The sequence below is a fragment of the Pan troglodytes genome, chromosome X, assembly GCF_028858775.2.
Source record: "Pan troglodytes isolate AG18354 chromosome X, NHGRI_mPanTro3-v2.0_pri, whole genome shotgun sequence".
In the NCBI taxonomy this organism is placed as follows: Eukaryota; Metazoa; Chordata; class Mammalia; order Primates; family Hominidae; genus Pan; species Pan troglodytes.
The window spans coordinates 22,311,261-22,319,366 of NC_072421.2; the positions used below are offsets into that span (position 1 = coordinate 22,311,261).

Here is an 8,106-nt window from a genome sequence, read left to right on the forward strand (position 1 = left end):
CTCTATTCCATCTGGGTGAGGGGAGTTTCTAACTTATAATGAACTGTATTCCATCTGGCCTCTGTAGATGTAAAATGCACTCACTGTAAAACTCCTCATCCTTGGAGGAAGAATATCAATGATATCCAATTCCTCAGGTGATATTTAACTTCATATGAGTGATCAGTCAGCCATGATTTTACCCATGGTACTCAATAATTCAGAATGAGAGGCCCCCACTTAGGCAATATGGGTATCAGCTGACTCATATGTCATTTCTCTCCAGGTTTGGGGATATGTAGCTATCTGAAATATAAAAATTAATTTAGTCTAGATTCACATTTTACATTTAGTCAAATATTTATTTGAACTCATACAAAGTTTAGTGACATAATTTAAAAGGTGAAGAACTAAAACGCATTCCAAATATTGACCAAAATACTGTAGGAAGTAGCTTGGGAAACTTTTCATCAAAATCATTAGGCACATTGCCATATCATTCTCCATAAAATCATATCCCTCCTCAAAACCACACCCTCCAGGTGTTGAATTTATGGGCTAATTTGTTCTGTGAGGTGCCAAAAATGAAGATAAAGTAAGAAATACAGCCAACTAGAAGGAAGAGATATAAATGTACAAACAGGCCATTTCTGCTAGAGTCTCAGGCATTCAGGAGGTTCACAATCATCATACAAATATATAAAATTTTAGTGAGCTATTGAACCCATCTTCTGCCTCTTTATTTCTTCACATCAAGCCTGAAAAAGAAAAACCAAAGGAACCATGAGTTTTTCGCCTCCAGTGTCATTAAGGCATAATTGACAAATAAAAATGGTATATATTTACAGTATACAATGCAATGTTTTGATATATGCATAGATACATTGTGAAATGATTAAGTCAACATAATTAGCATATCCATCACCTCACATACTTATTTTTGTGATGAGGACATTTAAGATCTCTTAGCAATTTTCAAGGATACATTATTAACTGTAGTCATGATGCTGTACAATAGATCTGATATGGTTTGGCTGTGTCCCCATCCAAAATCTCATCTTGAATTGTAATAATCCCCACATGTCAAGGGTGGGACCAGATGGAGATAATTTAATCACGAGGGCGGTTCCCCCCATACTATTCTCATGATAGTGAGTGAGTTCTCATGAGATCTCATGATTTTATAATGGCTTTCCCCCGTTTTGCTCTGCACTTCTCTTTGCTGCTGCCATGTAAAGAAGGACGTGTTTGCTTCCCCTTCTGCCATGATTGTAAGTTTCTGAGGCCTCCCCAGCCCTGCAGAATTGTGAGTCAATTAAAACTCTTTCCTTTATAAGTTACCCAGTCTCAGACATTTCTTCATAGCAGCACGAGAATGGACTAATACGAGATCTCCAGCATATATTCCTCTTATGTATCTGAAATTTGGTCTATTCTTTAACCATCATCTCCCCATCCACATCACCCCCCACCCCAAGCCCCTGGCAACCACCATTTGACTCTCTGCCTCTATGAGTTTAATGTTTTTAGATGCCACATATAAGTAAGATCATGCCATATTTGTCTATGACTGTCTTATTTGACTTAGCATAATGTCCTCCAGGTTCATCATTAGTATAATTTTCATGAGATATGTTAGGGACAGCTTATAAATCAATATGATAGGAATAAGTCAACATTGAAGACCCCATTTTCACTTGAAAACTTCATCTCTCAATTCCATGAATGTAAATGAACTATGGGTAGATGCTGTGGCCATCAACTTTGGCTCTAGTGATTTAAGTAATTCTAAACTAAATTAAGATAGCTTCTCCTGAAGGATTAGAGTATATTGTTAGTCTTATGATTATGGCTTGTATGACCAGTGATCCCTGAGGTAAATTTGCATTCATGGCTCCTGTTCTTCACCTCTCCCTACTACCATGTAACTTTGTAGTTTTCTACCACTGTGGGTGGGGTATAATTCCTCATGCCTGAGTTTGGCCACACATCTTGCTTTGGCCAACAGAATGAGGCAGAAATGATGGTGTACCAGTTTTGAGCCTATGCCTCAAAAGGTATCACGTTTTTGCTTACTCTTGTATTTCTGCTGTTGCCATAACAAGGGTATGGCCAGGTTAGCCTTCTGATCCCAGAAGAAGGACAAGAAATATGTGGAGCAGGGCCACCCCCGCTAAAGCACCCTAACCAGGCCCCATGTAGAGCAGAGCCCCCAGATGACCTGCAGACACATCAGTGAGTCCAGCCAAGATCAGCTGAGCCCAACCTATATCAGCTGAGGCCAAAACACATGAGTTAGAATAAGAAATTATCTTGTTTTAAACAATGAATTTGGGGTGTGATTTGGTATGCAGCAATAGCTAATTGATATGGTGCCACTTCTTTTCAAAGCTCTTGTAATGCAGGGATTCTTGAACACTATTTACACATTTGTTTTCCATTAGTCTTTGGTGTCATTCCTTGTGTGTTTTACTTATGTGAGTGAGCTGAATCTTTTCTTAAAAGTGGAATGCTCACCTTTTGTATTGCCAATGGCTGGAGAAAGAAAACTACATACACAAGGATATTCCCCCTGCTGGGGCAGAAACTCTGGTTTGGCACCCTCCATAACCCTTGTTTTTCTCTACTACAAAGGCTGGTGAGTGAAATAATATACTCTATTTCTCAGTCTCTCTTACAGCTAGGGGGAGCCATGGGACCCAGTTCTGGCCATTGAATCCAGAGAAGTATATAGCAGAGATCTATCTATAAGAAAGCTTCTCTTTCTTGTATATTTCTTTAGAGATCACAAAGCCCATAGTGTCATTGAACATTTCTAGCATTGCTGTGATGCAGGTTGTGCTGTACTCACTGTTGAGATGAAATACATAGAAGTTCAAAAATCAAAGTAGCTAGCTCAAAGTCTCATAGCTGGTAGATAGAAAAGCTGGGATTTTAACAGAGGTGTCCCGACTTTAGGGCTATTTCTACTCCACTAACAAGGTATGGATGGTTTGTGAACCAGAGGAAAAGGTAGGAAGTTATTAATGATCGCAAAACTGAAAATGCTATCAAGAGCAGTCAGCATAGGTTCTTGTATTTCCCCAGCATTTTATCTTATTATCAAAAGAACACAATATGAGATTTACTCTCTTAATACATTTTAAGTGTATAATACATTATTGTTGACCATAAGTACAATGTTGTACAGCAATGTTGTACAACTACCACTTCACTCTTTGATTCTATGTGTTTAACTATTTTAGCCACCTCATATAAGTGGAATCATGCAGTATTTGTCCTTGTGTGACTGACTTATTTTACTTTGCATACTGTCCTCAAAGTTTATCCATGTTGTCACATATTGCAGAGTTTCCTTCTTATTCCAGGATAAAAATTCCAGTGTGTGTGTACCACATTTTCTTTATTCATACATCTACCAATGGACGTTTAGGTTGTTTACTAATTTTTTTAAGAAATTATCAATTTTCAGTCCATGCCAGTCACAAAGTGGAAGTAAGATACCACCTCCTTCCCAGCCCATGGTTTCTGAGTGACCAGCAATTTCACAGCTTCATCCTGGGGTATCAGGATCCAGGCTCATCTCTGGTCATTCTCCCTCAAGTATCCTATATTCTGAGTTCACTAGACCACTTTTTGCTCCTGTAATGACAAGAGCCTTTGGGCCTCGCCTCTTTGGTTATAACTTTTGACTAAAATCCAACCTCCCCATGATTCTCCATGTAACATGCTGAATTGTGATTATTTGCTTATATGCATCATCTCACTCCTCTCATGTTTCCCACTATAGCTGCCCTGCCACTAGGCTAGGATCTTTTAAGGATATAAATATGTCCTATTCATTTTTACATCCCATTGCCTATCATGGCACCTGACACATAGCAGGGGTCCAGTGATTGATGAGTTGGACTACTGGAGAAATGAAAATAGGAAAAGAACTGGAGTTGCAGTTATAGCCAAACCCACATTCTTCAATGTGAGTCAGCAGTAATGAGTGAAGGCTCATAGATGCAGAAATCCAGGAGTGTTGGGTTGATGTGCTATGTCTCCACTATGCTGCCAATTCTGCCCTAGGTCCCAGCTCTAGCCCCATGATGGCCAGGGTATGCTGTAGCCACTTTACTGCTATGGTCACTGTGCTGGATGACATATGGCCAGTCTCTCTGGCTAAGTAAGAGGCCCATGACAAGCTTCCCTTGAAGCTGAGGTATTCCTTGGGCTTCTCTGAGCAGCATGGAATGGGTGATGATCCATAGGAAATTGTAACTGAAGCATGTTTTATGAGGTGTGATTTCTCTCCAAGATGTGTCCAGACTGAGAAGCACCATCTGCAACCCAGAAATGGGTACCATTTATATGGCAGACTTGATATGGACTCTGATAATCCTTTATCTGTCCCAGATAGATAGGTGAAATTATGGCTATACTGAGAAACATAGGATGAGCCATTTGCATTGGAGAGTCATAAGATGTCCTTCACGACTGGGTTCAGCTTATAGGCCTCTCTGACTTTGAGACAGTTTTATAAACATAGAGAACTAATGAATGGATAAAGAAAATGTGGTATATATACCCCATGAAATACTACTCATCCATAAAAAGGAATGAAATAATGTCTTTTGCAGCAACTTGGATGGAGCTGAAGGTCATTATTCTAAGTGAAGTAAAACAGGAGTGGAAAACAAAAAATTGTATGTTCTCATAAGTGAAGCTAAACTATGAGTATGCAAAGGTATACAGAGTGATATAATGGACTTTAGAGCCTCAGAAGGGGAAGGGTGGGAGAGGAGCTAGGGATAAAAACAAAATATTAGGTACAATGGACACTACTCAGGTGACGGGGGCACTAAAATCTCAGAATTCATCACTATACAATTCATCTGTGTTACAAAAAATCCACTTGTACCCCAAAAGCTATGAAAATAAAAATTTTTTTAAAAATAGAGAAATCTTGATCCCATTTTCCCAGACCACCACGACCACTGTGAGATGACCATATTTAGGAAAATAAATGCATGGAATTCCTAACATAACATTAGCCCCAGGGGAACTGTGCTCTTCCTCTTTACTTACTGCAGCTGAGAGCCAAGGGAGGCCTGAAAACAACTGTGAAGAGGGGGAAGCTGGGCCAGTGCTATCAACCTGTGCTCATGTGGGAGTGGAGAAACAGCTGATGGTGGCAGTACCAGTTTTGAGCACCTACTACGTGCCAGGCACTCCACCAACTGATTACACAGCTACCTTGTTCAGCCTACAAAATAAACCTGATTCTTCTTTGCAGAAGGAGCCAGGCATGAGGTGGCAGATGAAGCAGGAGCCATTGCAGGTGTCCTCCTGCAGATCACCCTGTCCCTCAGCTTCCCCCACTCCCGGGTCCCGGTAGAATTCAAGAAGGCCCAACATGCCTGGAAACAGGAATGCACTGATGGATAACGTCAGATATAGTCCATCCCAGAGTACAAAGTCCCCAGACGGCCAGAGTCTCCATCCTTGGCTTTGTGGGACTCAGCATGTGCTCGGGATGCTGGCATGATACCAGAATACAAAAATTCGGGAATCCAGATACCTGAGCTCCCTGCTCTGTGTCAGGGCTTGAATTTAGAAATGAGAAACAATGGGAAGGGATCCAGAGCTAAAATTGCCCACTCTGTAAAGCATTCTTGTTTGTCAGGGTGTTGGAATGCAAGTGTATTGGGCTGTCTCCAGGGCCACGCTGCTTTGCTGCCTAGACAACAGCTGTCAGCTATTCTCCTGTGCCCTGTTCTCCTGTATGGGTACATTTGTGAGAATGATGGGGAAGGTATGGCAACCAGCTGAAAAGTCATTCTCTAGCTACCCCACGTAACTTTTATACTCAGACCAAAAATGACATGGAAGCAAAACCTCTAGTTTACATTTGGGAAGGGCACATCTTGGCTGGTGTGGGGATGATACACCAAATATCTCCCTTGTGTCACCCTAAGTCCAGACTGAGGAACATGTGATGTTTACGCCTTGCTGTGACCCATTTATAGCTGTGTTACTCATAGTTGCCGTGGCCCCACATACATCATGTGGGAAATGGAGTCCACTCAACACTTGTCTGCATTTTGTCCTTTAACCAGACACTCAGGGGCAGTGCAATGATTACTTCCTCCTATGTGGTGCTAAATCATAGAGCCATAAGCACAGTGACACTCGAAAGTACTTGAGAGAAGGCAGTGGCTCATGGTCTGGTTCCATATGCAATGGCCAACCATGCACCCAGAGCAAACTGGTTAAAGCTCTGGAGTTCCTTAGAGGGCATCAGAAATAAGACAAACGCCTGGCATTTGTAAAGTCTTCTAGAGTTTACAGAGCACATTCACACATATTGTCCCTTTTACTCATCAGGACCACACCCTAAGGAAGGTGGTGCAAGCTACAACTAAGGCTTGTAAGGAACAACACACACCCAAGCTCAGAGAGGCGCTCAGCCTAGAATTGCACCCAAACAACTCCAAACCCAAAACTCTTTCTTTTTTCCCAAACAGATACTTGTAAAGTCAGAGAAACAAAACTCTAAGTAAAAATTAGGAACATTTTTTCCTAAATTGTGAAACATCCACCAAAGTTGCCTTTGCAACTCATGAAGCCTTCGGTGGTTAAAATGAAAATTGAAATCCTTCTAACAATAACTATATAAAAACGGAAGAAGAGGAAGACATAAAGACCAGAACATTTGCCTTGGTCAAATCCTGCACCTGAAATCCAGATTAAAGTAGCGTTAAGTGCAGGACCTGGATAATTCGAGTGACCATAAGGAAAAGGCAAATTGCATATCCAGGTTGAATCTCATTAAAATATTTTTTATTGATCCTATTGTATTGAGAGTTTGTTATATTGGATATCAACTCAGAGTTAGGGGCTGGCAACTGAGATACATTTGTTTGGTGAGATCTTGGTGGGGAAAGGGGCATCATCAAAGACCAGTCACCACAGGCAGCTCCAGATTTTGTGGGAAATTTCTCTTCATCCATCAGAACACAGTCCTCCCTGTCTCTAAAGGGGCCACCGACTTCATTGGAGAAATATTGACCCAAGATTTCCCTACCAAGGCAGAGTTCAATAACATCTAGAAGTAGACAAAGTGATAAATAAGTCAAGGAGACTGCTGTCTTAACCAAGAGGTTCTCAGCTTTTCCAAAGATGACAACATCTTTCTATATTGTTTATGCCTTGGCATTCAAGGCATAGAGACAATGGTGATTGTATCAGAAGTACCAAGAATCCTCCTACAACTGTCCAGCAATGATCTGTGGCAGCCAGGGGTTCTGGAGCAACCAAATGGAAAACTAATTTTTTTGGCATTTAACTAACAGAACATGTGAAACAAATGTAGGCCTCCCTGCCTTCTTCCCATAATGCATACCTGGAAAGCACATTGTCATAGTGATCACCTTAAAGCTGATTGATTGATTGTTTTCACAGTCACAATGATGGTAATGAGTGGTCCAAAGACTCAGTAGTCAGATAAAAGGATGGCCTTTGATGTATTATTAGGCAAAGATATGACTATAAGGCTTTATAATCTTTTAAAATAGTAAGACTTTTTCAAAGACGAATGGAACTAGAGTTTTGGTATTGCTCCTCATTTTAGAAATTAGGAAATTCAGATCCAGAGGGGTTGAGTCACTTGCCCAGGATCACACAGCTAGCTATCGGCTGATCCAGGATGAGGTTTGGAGCTCTTTCTGCTACACTAAATTCTTTTGCAAAACTTGTAAAATTAGCATACATGTATTAGTCTGTTCTCACACTGCTAATAAAGACATACTCAAGACTGTGTAATTTATAAAGAAAAAGAGGTTTGATGGACTCACAGTTCCACATGGCTGGGGAGGCCTCACAATCATGGTGGAAGGCAAAGGAGAAGCAAAGTCATGTCTTACATGGCATCAAGCAAGCAAGAGAGAGCATGTGCAGGGGAACTCCCCTTTATCAAACCATGAGATCTCATGAGACTTATTCACTATCACGAGAACAACATGAGAAAGACCCGCCCCCATGATTCGATTATCTCCCACTGGGTCCCTCCCATGACACATGTGAATTATGGGAGCTACAATTCAAGATTTGGGTAGGGACACAACCAAACCATATCAATAA

At 40.9% G+C, this 8,106-nt stretch overlaps 1 protein-coding gene across 1 annotated transcript in view; it reads right to left on the reverse strand.

The window, feature by feature from the left end:
* Positions 1 to 320: 320 nt before the first annotated feature.
* The window catches only part of SMPX (small muscle protein X-linked), a 52,152-nt gene continuing 44,366 nt past the window's right edge, over positions 321 to 8,106 (reverse strand). The window contains exon 5 of the mRNA XM_016943882.4: positions 321 to 737. The gene's annotated coding sequence lies outside the window, so the exon portion shown is untranslated. The remainder of the gene's footprint in view (positions 738 to 8,106) is intronic.